We start from the raw sequence: 13258 nt of genomic DNA, 5'->3' as shown, positions 1-13258 counted from the left end.
GGATAAAGAAAATGTGGCACGTATGCACGATGGAATACTATGCAGCCATAAAATGAATGAGTTCATGTCCTTTGTAGAGACATGGATGAAGCTGGAAACCATCATTCTTAGCAAACTAACACAAGAATGGAAAACTAAACACCGCATGTTCTCACACGTAAGTGGGAGATGAACAATGAGAATATATGGGCACAGGGAGGGGAACGTCACACACCATGGCCTATCAGGGGGTGAGGGGCAAGGGGAGGGATAGCATTAGGAGAAATACCTAATGTAGAGGATGGGTTTATGGGTGCAGCAAACCACCATGGGACACATGTACCTATGTAACAAATCTATACGTTCTGCACATGTATCCCAGAACTTTAATAAAAAAAGTGCCCACTTTAATTCCTTTTCAGAATACAAACTTAAATAAACTGACAAATCAGTAGACTCACAGTTTTCTTTTTTTTTCTTTTTCTTTTTTTTTTTTTTTGAGGCGGAGTCTTGCTCTGTTTCCTAGGATAGAGGGCAGTGTAGTGATCTTGGCTTACTGCAACCTCTGCCTCTCCCAGGTTCAAGCGATTCTCCTTCCTCAATCTCTTGAGTAGCTGGGATTACAGGCAGGTGTCAACATACCCAGGTAATTTTTTTTTGTATTTTTAGTAGAAACGGGGTTTCACTATGTTGACCAGGCTGGTCTCGAACTCCTGACCTCAAGTGATCTGCCTGGCTTGGCCTCCCAAAGCAGACTCACTGTTGAAACTTGGGAGCAACAGCTTGCTTTGCAATGTGGAGCTGTAAGAAGTTCACCCTCCAGAGAGGGTTGAGGGTGACCTTGGAGAGGAAGACAGGGAGATCTTGAAGAAGTCCCTGAGGGGAAGTCACCTATGGCTGTGGGGATAGTAGATGTGAAGGGGGTGGGACTAAAGAAGAGAGGAGTTAGTGGTGTTGGAGGCTGGGTGGGGAGGGTTGTGAACCAGAGCTGCAGTAATAAAAGCCACAGTGGTAGAAAGATACGTGGTCACTGGGTGTGGTGGCTCATGTAATCCCAACACTTTGAGAGGCTGTGGTGGGCAGATCACTTGAAGCCAGGAGTTCAAGACCATCTTGGGCAACACGGCGAAACCCTGTCTCTAATAACAATACAAAAATAGCCTGTCATAGTGGCACAAGCCTGTGGTCCCAGCTACTCAGGAGGCTGAGGCATGAGTTTGGCTTGAACCCGGGAGGTGGAGGTTGCAGCGAGTGGAGATTGTGCCACTGCACTCCAACCTGGGTGGCAGAATCAGACTACATCTCAAAAAAGAAAAAAAAAAAAAAGATATGTGGTCAAATTAGAGAGGGAGAACAGAACCCTCAGGATGAATTTCAAGGTATCTTAGTCATCAAAGATATATGAATATATGTGTATATATAATTACCTAGGCCTTTTATATCAATGCTGTACATTTTATGAAAAGAGATAGACAACTTTGTGCAAATGATGGTTAAAGAGGCTCTTATGACTATAGTGGTCTTAAACATTTTTCAAAAGCACGAAGACAAATAGCATAAAGTCACTTTAAATCTTAGCATGCAGAATAAACAAGAGTTAACATTTTTAGTGTTGTTTTTCTAGAACTTCTGAGCTAATTTCTCCATAAACTGTTAATGAGTCCTTATTTAATTCCCACTTTTAAAAATGTAATTAGAAATCCTTTGCATTCTCTCCGCTTTCTCTTGGGTTTAAAAGTTCTTCTACCACAGAAAGAAGGATGAGAGAGGTGGCTGCTTCTTGTTTTTGGATGTACACACACAGTGGTAACTAGGTCATCTCTGGTTTTAACAGGCTTGCTGTTTACTTTGTCATGGAAAATGCAAGCAATAGCAACTTTTCTTCATTTTTTAGTCTAATTTAATCAAACACTATTGCCATTTCTTCCTACAGTTTATTCATTACTGTTCGTGTTTAAAAGTTAGATTTTGCAACTTTGAACCTAAGAAGTGAGTCGGTGTTTCCTGAGGTGCAGAAGGAGAAGGGGCCGGAGAGAGGAAAGAGGGAGGAGAAGTTATCTGAGAAACAACTTTGAAATGGAGATTTGCGTGCAGAAAGTTCATCGAGGTGTGCTCGTGGGTGTAACTCCTGTGAGGGAATGAAGAAAGCAGGTTTGTGCAGAGGGAGAAGTTGAACTATGTAATTACAACAAAAGCCTCAGCCCAGTGCTGGAGCTAGAAAGCTCTTCCAGAAGTTTGTTTGTTTCTTTGTTTTTTTGAGGCAGGGTCTTGCTGTGTTGCCTAGGCTGGAGTGCAGTGGTGCAGTCATAGTTCATTGTAGTCTCAAACTCCTGGACTCAATTGATCTTCCCTTCTCAGCTTGCCAAGTAGCTGGGACCACAGCTGTGTACCATCACACCCAGCTAAGTTTTAATTTTTATTTTTTTTGAGAGGCAGGGTCTTGCTATAATGTCCAGGCTGGTCTTGAACTCTTGGCCTCAAGTGATCCTTCCACCTCAGCTTCTCGAAGAGCAGGATTACAGGTGTGAGCCGCCATGCCCCGCTGGAAGTATTCTTAGTAGAGGCAGGGGTTTGGCCTTTGTGTCTTTGCACTGACCAGTCATTAGATGGGAGCTGAAGGAGGAGTAAACTGGAAGCCAAGTAGCTCCTTCAGCTAAGAGCAATTTTTAGATATCCTGCTGTGAGCAAGCAAAATGCTTGTCACCTGCAAAAGTGAGCACCTTGGTTCAGGAGGGAATATCTAGGTGGTGCACCAGAGCATGTCAGATTTCACCTGTTGTGCCCTTGGGTCCACTTCCTTGATATAATAAATTTATCCCTTCCAGGAATAGCTCTTCTAGGATTCTCTTTGGTTCCTTTTTTTTTTTTTTTTTTTTGAGAAACTTACAAGAGAAAGGTTAGTGACATGAACTACGTCCTCCACTGCTGCAGCTGGTCTCAGTGATGCAAATGCTACTCATCATTTCCTCCTCTATGTTCCCTTCACCCCCAGCACTTCTGCTGTTCTAGGTGGTTTACCAGGTGGGGTGACCGGGACCTCTGGTCTGAACCTCTGGTCACCATTCCTTTCATATCTTATATCAGCTGCACTTGTTCATTTACCATCAAAGTTAGTCAAGAGAGTACCGAAACACCCTAGGGGACCACCTGGATGTCAGACATGTCCTTCCCTGTCTCTCTTGTCTAAGGACACCCCTCACTTGTTCCACTGATCAGGGCCAATTACTCCTGCCAGGATGATGTCCTTTCCTTACCTGCTAGTCTTTTGGCACAAGAAACCTGAAGAAGCTGAGTTGCAGCTGTAGCCTAATGATTAATGTCATTTTTGCTGTGTCCTCTGGTACATGATTTTTCTTCTGAACCTGCAGGAGTCAAAGTTCCAGAGATAGGAAGTACAAATTTCATAAAGGGTGTGAATTTTCTGTGTTAACTTGGGTGGGCCACAGTGCCTGGATGTGTGGTCAAACATCTTTCTGGATATTTTTGTGAGCGTGTTTTTTTGATGAGATGAACATTTAAATGGTTAGACTTTGAGTAATCTGGTTGCCTTCCATAATGTGGGTGCACCTCACCAATCAGTTGAAGGCCTGAATAGAACAAAAGACAGACTTTCCCCCAGCAAGACAAAATTCAGCTGGTTTAGGTTGGGGCGCTCAGAGGCTCCCACTTGGCCTTCCACATTATGGAAGTACTTAACCCTGAGGCCAAGAAACCAATGTGGGAATTCTGCCTCCTCTTCTTCTTTCTTCTTCTTCCTTCTTCTTCTTCTTCTTCTTCCTCCTCCTCATCCTCCTCCTCGTCCTCCTCCTCTTTGTCGTCCTCCTCCTTCCTCGTCCTCCTCCTTCCTCGTCCTCCTCCTTCCTCATCCTCTTCCTTCCTTGTCCTCCTCCTTCCTCGTCCTCCTCCTTCCTCTTCCTCTTCTTCTTTCTTCTTTCTTCTTCTTTCTCTTCCTCCTTCTTCTTCTTCTCCTTCTTCTTCTTATTCCTATTCTTCTTTCTTCTTCTTCTCCTCGTCCTCCTCCTCATCCTCCTCCTCCTCCTTCTCCTTCTACTTCTTCTTCTTCTTCTTCTTCTTCTTCTTCTTCTTCTTCTTCTTATTATTATTATTATTATCATCATCATCATCATCATTTTTGAGACAGGGTCTTGCTCTGTCACTTCCGCTGGTGTACAGTGGTGCTATCATAGCTCACTGCAGCTTCGATCTCCCAGGCTCAAGCAATCCTCCTTCCTCAGCCTCCCAAGTAGCAGGGACTACACATGCATACTATCATGTCCCTAATTTTTGTATTTCTTTGTAGACAGATTTTACCACATTTCCCAGGCTGATCTCAAGCTCCTGGGCTGGCCTTGGCTTCTCAAAGTGCTGGGATTACAGGCGAGAGCCACTGCGCCTGACCTATGTTGGTATTTTGGTAGGACTGAGGAAATTACCATTAGGTGGGTTCTTGAACCTAATGTATTCATCATTAGGTAGACCTGGAATAGAAGTGGGGTCAATACAACATTTCACTGGGGCCCAGTATGACTTGGAGCCTATGTCTAGTAGGACTCAGAATGTCCTGGTATTTCCCTTTCTCCAATGTATGGTTACCCTAATATATGATCATAGGTCCACTTGGCAAATGATCTGGGTAATCATATACATAATCATACTATATACAATTGCCTTGGTGTTTCCGGGTCTTTTCTCCTGAAGACCCAGTCTCTCCTTCAGTCAATGAGTTTCTGTGTTTGAAAAACAGACTCAGATCCAGAAATTGAAATTGAAAAGAGATCATAATGTTTTTATTAGAGTAGCTTCTCTCGTCCTCTTGATGATTCCTTCTTGCTTTTCTCCCCTGACTTCATAGCAAATATGTCTATTAGCTGCTTATCTATCTTGTGCACAGGCACAAGGACTCTGTGTTCTGTGAACCATCTCCCATTGCTCTCCATAGATGAAGCTCCTCTGGATCTCACTCTGACCATGCCACCTGCATTGCTTCTGATTAAGCGTCAAGTGTACCTCCTGGTCTTGATTGTTTGGAGATTCTATCATCCTCTATGTCATTAGGGAGCCACGTTACATGACGGTATATCTTTCTGCTACCCCTGGCTTACGAAGGACAGCCATCATTGTGCTTCTCCACAATGCTGGTTCTTTTCTCACCAGCATTTTTAATCCTCTCCTTACTGCTTTAAATAGAGCGTTCTTCTGGTGCTCAAGCAGAATATACTTGGCTGACAAGTTACTGGCCTTAGTGGTATATCCACTCCAGCATGTCCATTTCTTGGAGTCTTTTGATCCATTTGTCTATCATCTATCATGGCAATTCTAACATTTCTGTGAGTCATCAGTTTTTCTAAGCATCCAGGAGCTAGCTCAGCATGTTTGTCTCATATCCTTGGATCCTTGAAAGGGTGTTAAATCCTATATCCTTTATACAGATTTATGTTTTATTCCCCAGTCTTTTCCAATAAAGCTCCCTTTGGATCCAGCCCCATATATCTGCTCCTGGCCCCTGCTGGTAAATGTTGACTATGTCCTGTAGTTCCTTCAGGGAGTGATGCCTTTCCCTATAACAGGCCCACTATTTTCTGGATGGGATATATATATATATATATTTATAGGAACTCACTTTGTCATCCATGCTCTGGAGTGCAGTGGTGTGATGATCTTGGCTCACTGCAACTCTGCAACTTCCGCCTCCCAGGCTCAAGTGATCCTCTTGTCTCAGCACCCCCAAGTAGTTGAGACTACAGGTGTGAGCCGCTGCACCTAGTTAATTTTTGTATTTTTTTTGTAGAGAGGGGGTTTTGCCATGTTGCTCAGGCTGGTTTCAAACCCCCGAGCTCAAAAGATCGGCCTACCTCAGCCTTCCAAAGTGCTAGGATTACAAGCTTGAAGTACCACACCCAGCATAGATGAGCTATATTTTGACTTGATTACTGGTCTTAGTTACTGACTAGGAAGGAAGGTGCCAGGGTGAATCGTGAGTGGGGTTCATATTGTCCTGCAAGGTAGTGGCCTCTCTACTTCCCTTATTTGCAAGAAATGGGGAAGTTCTAACCTTCAACATGGGATAGTAGGACACTTCTGGAGGGGAATTTGGGGTTCCAAGGTTTTAAAGTACATCAGCTTAGATGTCTAGATCCCAAGTTTTAGGACTCTCCCCAGCCAGAACTCTCGGCACAGTAGACCTTGCAAGGTTGAGAATTCAACCTTGTCTTGAGCTCTTCTAACCTTGTAATTAACTTCTGAACCCAATTCTCAGCTTTTCTACTTTTTGGCTGCAGGATATAACAACGTTTTCATATGTTATCAGTTAGACCCTTTGATTTTCATAATTCACCTGGAATTGGTGATTAATTACCCTCAGCTTTTCACTGTCTTTCTCTACTCATTGATAGCACTCAGCAATAGCCATCTGATTCCATTGCCCTTATAATTACTACTTCTCAAATGCCTGAGATATAGTAAACTTGTGAGTGCATTCCTTTCTGCCACTGTCTCCTCCTGGTTCACTACCAGTGAAAATTTCAGCAAGTTAACCAACCCCTACCAAAGACCAGGGACTTCAGTAATGCATCTGCCACCAGTGATGGGGTCTTTATGGCCGGCCAGTTAGCAGGTGGGCCAGCTTAAAGATCCCATTTTCAGATTCTGTGTTTGTTTGTTTGTTTTTTTTTTTTGTTTGAGATGGAGTCTCGCTCTGTCGCCCAGGCTGGAGTGCAGTGGAGCAATGTTGGCTCACTGCAAGCTCCGCCTCTTGGGTTCACGCCATTCTCCTGCCTCAGCCTCCTGAGTAGCTGGGACTACAGGCACTTGCAAACACGCCCAGCTAACTTTTTGTATATTTAGTAGAGATGGGATTTCACCGTGTTAGCCAGGATAGTCTTGATCTCCTGACCTCATGATCCACCCATCTTGGCCTCCCAAAGTGCTGGGATTACAGGCGTGAGCCACCGCGCCCAGCCTCAGGTTCTATTTTTTTCCATTGCCCCTGACATCAAGTGTCCTAGGTTAGGTACGCACAAAGTTCATTGGAGAATGATGTTGGGAAGAACACTTTTGAAAAAATGAAGGAAGCAGATTTGGGCAGAGGGAGAAGATGAGGGACAACACAGTCACAGCAAAACCTCAGCCATCCCCATGAGGAACTCTGGCATTGGATGTCCCTTCAAAGTAGTTACAAACTGAAGCAAAGGAGTCAATCCAATGCTTGCCTGCATCAACTAACCATTAGATATGGACCACTCTCAGGGAGAATGTGTAACCTTGGACAGAACAGTTTCCTTGGGCCAAGTGCAATATCCACGTAGGAACTCAGCTATGAGTCATCTGCAAATCACTTCTGGAAGCTGAGGGAATTACTATCTTGATCTTGAAGAGAAAACTGGGCAGCACATCACAGCATCTACTATAGTTGTGGTCTGAGATCACTACTTGGATGTCTAATAGCGTCACAGGCTTAACATTTCCAAAGCATGGCTCTTATTATTATTATTTTTCTCTCTGAGTCTGCTTATCAGTCTTTGCAAATACTGTTATAAAGGATTTGTGAGGATCAGACCATAGCTTTTAGTTTGTTTCTTTCTTGCCTAAACCCCCATATGATGTCAGCAAGTCCTTCCAGTTATAACTTAAAAAGTATGTTTTGAGTCCACCACTTCTCTGTACCTTTACTGCTACCACCCTAGTAAGCCACCATCATCTCTTGCCTATAGCATTGCAAGTGTCTTTTAATCAAAGTCCGTGTTTCTATTCTTGCTTTCTACAATTTATTTTCTAAATGGCAACCACACTCTTAAAGATGCAAATCAGACCATGTCACACTTTTACTTACCTCTTTCATGATTTTACATTGCACTTGGAAAAAAATCTAAACTCTTTACCATGGTTTTACAAGGCCCAATATTATCTGATACCTCCATATCTCTCTGACCTCATCTTCTCCTTTCCACCATAGTAGTCACTATTATGGCCGCCTAATAGTCATTTCCTCCCCTTTTCCCAACATAATTTTGATTTTTTTTTCAGAGCACCAATATTCCCAGATAATGGAGCTATAGTAATCTAAGCCAGTCATGACTGTACTTTCCTTGCCTAATTCACTGCTGGATGGGTGGGTGGGGAGTGTTTATGAACTACTTCAGGCCTATAACAGCAAATAAAATTCTGCAAGAGGCTTTCTGAGAATCTTTAAAGAATCTTTTGTTGAAAGGAGATGATGTGGCTATCACTGGCCCTTCTCCATTCCTTCTGCATGAATGTAGACATGCTGCTGAAACCGCCACAGACATCTTGTGACCATGAAGAAAAGACCTAGGGAATCACAGAGATTTTGACTCAAATGATTGAGCCTCAAAAGCAGTCTCTTAGTTCTGTCCCTGAAACACTCAGCTTTTTCCCACCTCCAGGCCAGGCCATGCACTTGCTTTCCCTCTGCCTGGAACTCTTTTCTCTCGTATCTTTGTATGACTGGCTCCTCCAGGTCTCAACTCACCTCAAAGAGGTTCTTTCTGACCATCCAATTTCAAGTAGCACCCACCTCCATCTCTTGTCCTGGCACTCTATCATAGTATACACATTTAAAAATAGCACTTAGCATTTTGTGAAAATGCCTTATGGAATGAGTGATTACTTTTTTATAAGCTGTCTCTCCAGTAGAATGTAAGTTTTATGAGAGTTGGGATGTTATTTGCCTTGTTCAATGAAATTATCTCCAACACCTAGACTAGGGTCTGGCTTACAGTATGTGCTAATGAATGTTGTTGAATAAATGAATAAATGTCATCAAATTCTAGCTGCATTTGGGCCATTCTCTTAATTTCTCTGATTTTTACAGTTTTTTGATTTTTTAAATAGGGATCAAGTAATACCATTTAGATGCACCATGAAATGCTATGAATGGCAAATGAGACAATGTTTGTGGAGGTGCGTGAGATTGCAGAAAGCATTGATGGTGCAAGCTCTGAGATTGTGGAGTGATAACAGCTCTCTCTCATTTTTGAGTATCTATGCTGTAATGCTGTAGGCATTGCAAATTTCTTTCTTTTATTAGACTCTTGTATATGCAGAAGAGAGTTATGAGCCTAGGAACCTGAGAAAGTAAAATCAAATGACTTGATTGCAGTGTTTATTGCAGAAGGCACCTGGGAGCACTCTGGTTGCTGTGTCTGAATGTGGCATAACTTGGTCTGGGGACTGCAGAGTGAATGAGTTTGAATTTAGGGTACCAAGGGTAAAGTCAACATATAGGCAGTTGCTAGCAGAGTGGAATGATAAAGGCATGATTATCTGAGGAAAGTGACTGGGGATTCAAAAATCAGAATAATCATGATAATAAAGTCATAAATTGGGCTTTATCAAAGGGAGGGAAAAAGCAGAAGGAAGCATGAGGGAAATATGTCATTTAGTTGGTAGAGACAAGTGTATGGAGGTATTTTTGGCTGCTGTTTACAGAGGTGATGATAGGGGGAAATTATATTAAGAAAACTAGGGAAGTTATTTCTTGAAAATTTAAAACATAAAAGTAGACTAGGCAACATCTCTACATTGTTCCCAACAATATTTAAGAGCCTAATAAGGAGAATAGAAATGTAATTATTACCCAGGTATGAACAGGTGGAAATTCCAAGATGGAAGAAGTCAATATAAAATAATAAAAATGAGGTTCTACTCCAACAGTAGTCTTCACTTATTGGAGAGGTGATGTTTCACAGTGGAAAGAGGACTAGACTTGGACTCAGAGGAACTGATTTGCTAGACATTCATTTGCTAGACAATACTGATTAGATATCTTCCATGTCTAGACATTCTTGGGTGCTGAGAATACCACACAGTCTCTGCCCTTAGAGAGTAACTCTACAGGGCATTGTGGGCAAGTTGGTAAGCAATTTCAGCAGTGTGATAATACTGGAGTAAAGGAAGAACAGGGTGCTTTGAGAACACAGAATCCAGCCTGGTGTGTGCGTGGGGGGCGGGGGGCGGTGGGTGGGTACGGCGTTGGACTGGGAAAATGCATTAGAGGAAGTGATGTCTACGCTGAGACTGGAAACATGCCAAGCTGGTTTGTGCCACAAGGCCTTTGCACCACCTGTTTCCTCTGCCCAGAATGCTGTTCCCTGTGCTCTCTGATATTTAGTTTAAATATTACCTCCTCAGGGTGGTTATTCCTGACTAACTAATGTAAGGAAGCCTGACAGAAAACCTTTAACAAATCACTGTTAATGTTTTTAGAATATTTATCATCATCAGGTGTTTTCTGGTATTTTTATTGTTTGTCTCTCCATTAGAATATTTTCTTCATGAGAGCTTGGACCTTGTCTTCTTTGTTCCTTGCTGTATCCTCAGTCTTTAGAACAGTTCCTGGCTCAGAAGAGATGCTCAACAAATATTTGTTGAATAAGCAATCAAACAAATAAATACTAATAACAGTTGAGGAAGGGAAAACGGGGACCAAAGGGGAGAGGAGAAAAATGTTCTTTCCGTCAGAGAAACCAATGGTTGTTGTGGGTTCTACAAGATTCCCATGCCCCCTCAGGATTTGTCGGAGAAAGCGACTCACTGCTCCTCACCAGAGCTTCGTTGCCTGTGTAAGGAGTTTCCTCTTCCATACTGATGGGCTTTTATTTCAATCTGATCCTATTCTGCCGCATTTTAACTTTCTGTTGGCACCCTCCTCTGTATTCCAGCTTTGCTACAGATATTTTAGTTTTTAGATATCCTTGGTTCTTCTAATGGAGTTTAGAGGTCAATCTGTGGGCTCAAGCTACCATCTTGAATCTGAAAATCTAAAGGAAAATACTACTCTTAGTTAAGGTTTGAACCCAAGTCATTTTTCCCCATAGATCTTCTGAAAAAGAAGCATACGCAAATTACCTTAAGCCAAGCAGAACTAGGAAGGAAAATTTGCTGTAAAAGCAGTAAATGCAACTAACACAAAATAAAGTGTTTTAGAGTAAGTACATCAGGATTTTCCTTTTATGACTGAGGTTCCCCTGAGGGTAATTAATCTAAAAGGGTGCTCAGATAAGGTCCTTTAATATTGCCACCACCATAGAGCTGGCCTGTGGTGACTGGCACTAAGCTCTCCTTCAGACCCTGAGGAGTTTTTTGTTCAATATGCTAGGAACTTCAGTACAATAAGGTAAGGGAGAAGCTGTTCGTGGAAGGATCTCATGGGGCAGCTGCACCTCAGTGGACTCATCATGCTCTAGAATTAGATTTTTAGGTTCATAAAAGTAATTTTATTGTTCTTTTGTTGGGTGGTAGTCAAACTTCCATGTTTCTGATTTATCCACTTCAATGTGCTGCTGTATTTTGTTCTACCCAGGGCATTCTCTTCTGTGAAGAAGGTTTCCTTAGGACACCAAATGCTTAATACACATAAAAATAGAGTAGAATATAAATTCAATTAAAAATAAATTTGAATGGAGGAATGAATAAGATTTTAAGAAAAGCTATGTCAACTTTGAAAAGAAGAGCAAAGTTGGAGGGAGTTCGTCTGATCAGAAGTTAAAGCATATTACAATGCTATAACAATAAAAACAGCAAGGTTCTTGTGTAAGAATAGAGAAGTAGACCTAATGGAACAGGACAGAGAGTTCTAAGAAGATTGAGGTATATATGGAGGCTAGGCTTTTGAGAAAGTGGCATAAAAAAAAGTGGGAGAAAGAAAGGTGTGAAGAAGTTTCAAGTTCTTCCTTTTTTCCTCTGTCCACTTTCTGTTTGAAATTCTCTGCTTTGTTCTTTTTCAATCCTCCCTCTCATGCAGTGGGAGAGGTGGGCCCATGCCCAGGAAGAGGAGCCTCACCCCACTTCCCTGCTGCAGGAGGCCTAGAGGAAGTGAAGCAAAGGAAGAAGGGTCAGGTAACTGGGGCCTATTTCTGACCTAGGCACTCTAATCCAGAGTTACAGGAGACTAGAGAGGGATTTATGGATAAAACCATAATTAATTCAACCCAAATGTAATTAAGTAGCCTATGCTTTTGTCCCATACCCTTTCTGAGGCATGTATTTCCATAAAAAGCCCTAATGTAATATTCAAATAATCAGATAACAGGTTTGCTGAAGGCTTTAAAAGGAGACAGGAAAGAGGATTCATATGGCTTAAAAATTCTCCATTAGACCTCTCTGTTCTAAGGAGATGTTGCAAAGGATCATGCATACTGGGATAAAAAGAATTTATGTTCATTATTGCAGTCAACCCACAGCCTGCCTTCTGACCATCAGTGATTCACATTCCTCCAACATGCAAAATATTCCCAACTCAGGACTCACCTTGTCTCAATTCTTTTTTTATTCCCACTCCATATCCAGAATCTTTCCATTACCCTGACCACCTCAGCTCCCTTCACAGTTTACACACCTTTCTCAGAAAAGCCCAAGAAAGCTACTTGAAAGGCAGAAGGCAATTGCCTGTAGTTAGTACTTTATTTTTCCTTTGCCTAGAATTTACTCTATGGGCATATTATCCTTTCTTTGGGAAAATTATAGATGGCTCATGCCAAACTTATGGACCCCAGATCCTGGCTAGCACTTCTTGGGAAGGCAGTTACCATTATTTTCGGTTATAAAGAGCGGTGTTGCTCCCTTCCTAGATTTTGGGGCATGACTCCTCTTTTGGGCTTTTATGTTACCCTGTGCATTCTTTGTAGATTATTTCTAGTGTTAATTATCTTCAATAGTAGTTCTTCTGTCACTTCTGGACAGAATGGGCTTATTGTTTGAAACTCTTGTACAAGAATAGACTAGGATAATGACTTTTTCTTGCTTCATGAACTTTAAAATATTCATTTCATATTGTTTGATGGAGATGGCAGATACTCTTCCTTTTGTGTGCTTAAGACAGAAAACAAATTTCAGCAGAGAGCAGAAAAATACCTTTATTTGGAAAGTAAAGGAATGAGTGAGATAAGCTGTTTTTTTTTTTATGCCAAATCTTATTACCTGGTTAAAATAATGCTGGTGTCTTTTATGTACATCAAATGGATCTACTTCTATGCAGGAAGCCTCCACCCCAGTCCTGTCCCTTCTTTGCTTGGCTGTCACTAACGTAGGAGTCATTGTTAATACGCTACACTAGTTCTTGAAAATAATGTGTAAGAACTGGGGGTGAGATGGAGAGAAGCTTGATAATTTGTGGGTCCACAACTGGGGGTGAGAAGGGTGAAAATCAGAAGCAGCTTTGAGGAAGTGACCACTCCCTCCCTATCCCAGGCTAGCTCCCAGGCAGGACTGGTCTATTTAATGTTGATTCTCCAGCCCCCATTCTTTCCCTTTGTAATCCAGC

The 13258-nt window shown here is 42.1% G+C and overlaps 1 pseudogene; it reads right to left on the bottom strand.

Annotated features, from left to right (window-relative positions):
- LOC100429183 (ATP synthase F(0) complex subunit C2, mitochondrial pseudogene) overlaps nt 1–13032 on the bottom strand; it is a 38283-nt pseudogene extending 25251 nt beyond the window's left edge.
- Nucleotides 13033–13258: the final 226 nt, after the last annotated feature.

Source organism: Macaca mulatta, chromosome 7, assembly GCF_049350105.2.
Source record: "Macaca mulatta isolate MMU2019108-1 chromosome 7, T2T-MMU8v2.0, whole genome shotgun sequence".
Lineage (NCBI taxonomy): Eukaryota > Metazoa > Chordata > Mammalia > Primates > Cercopithecidae > Macaca > Macaca mulatta.
Note: the sequence above shows the minus strand (reverse complement) of the source record. Positions and strands in the feature narration are given on the sequence as shown.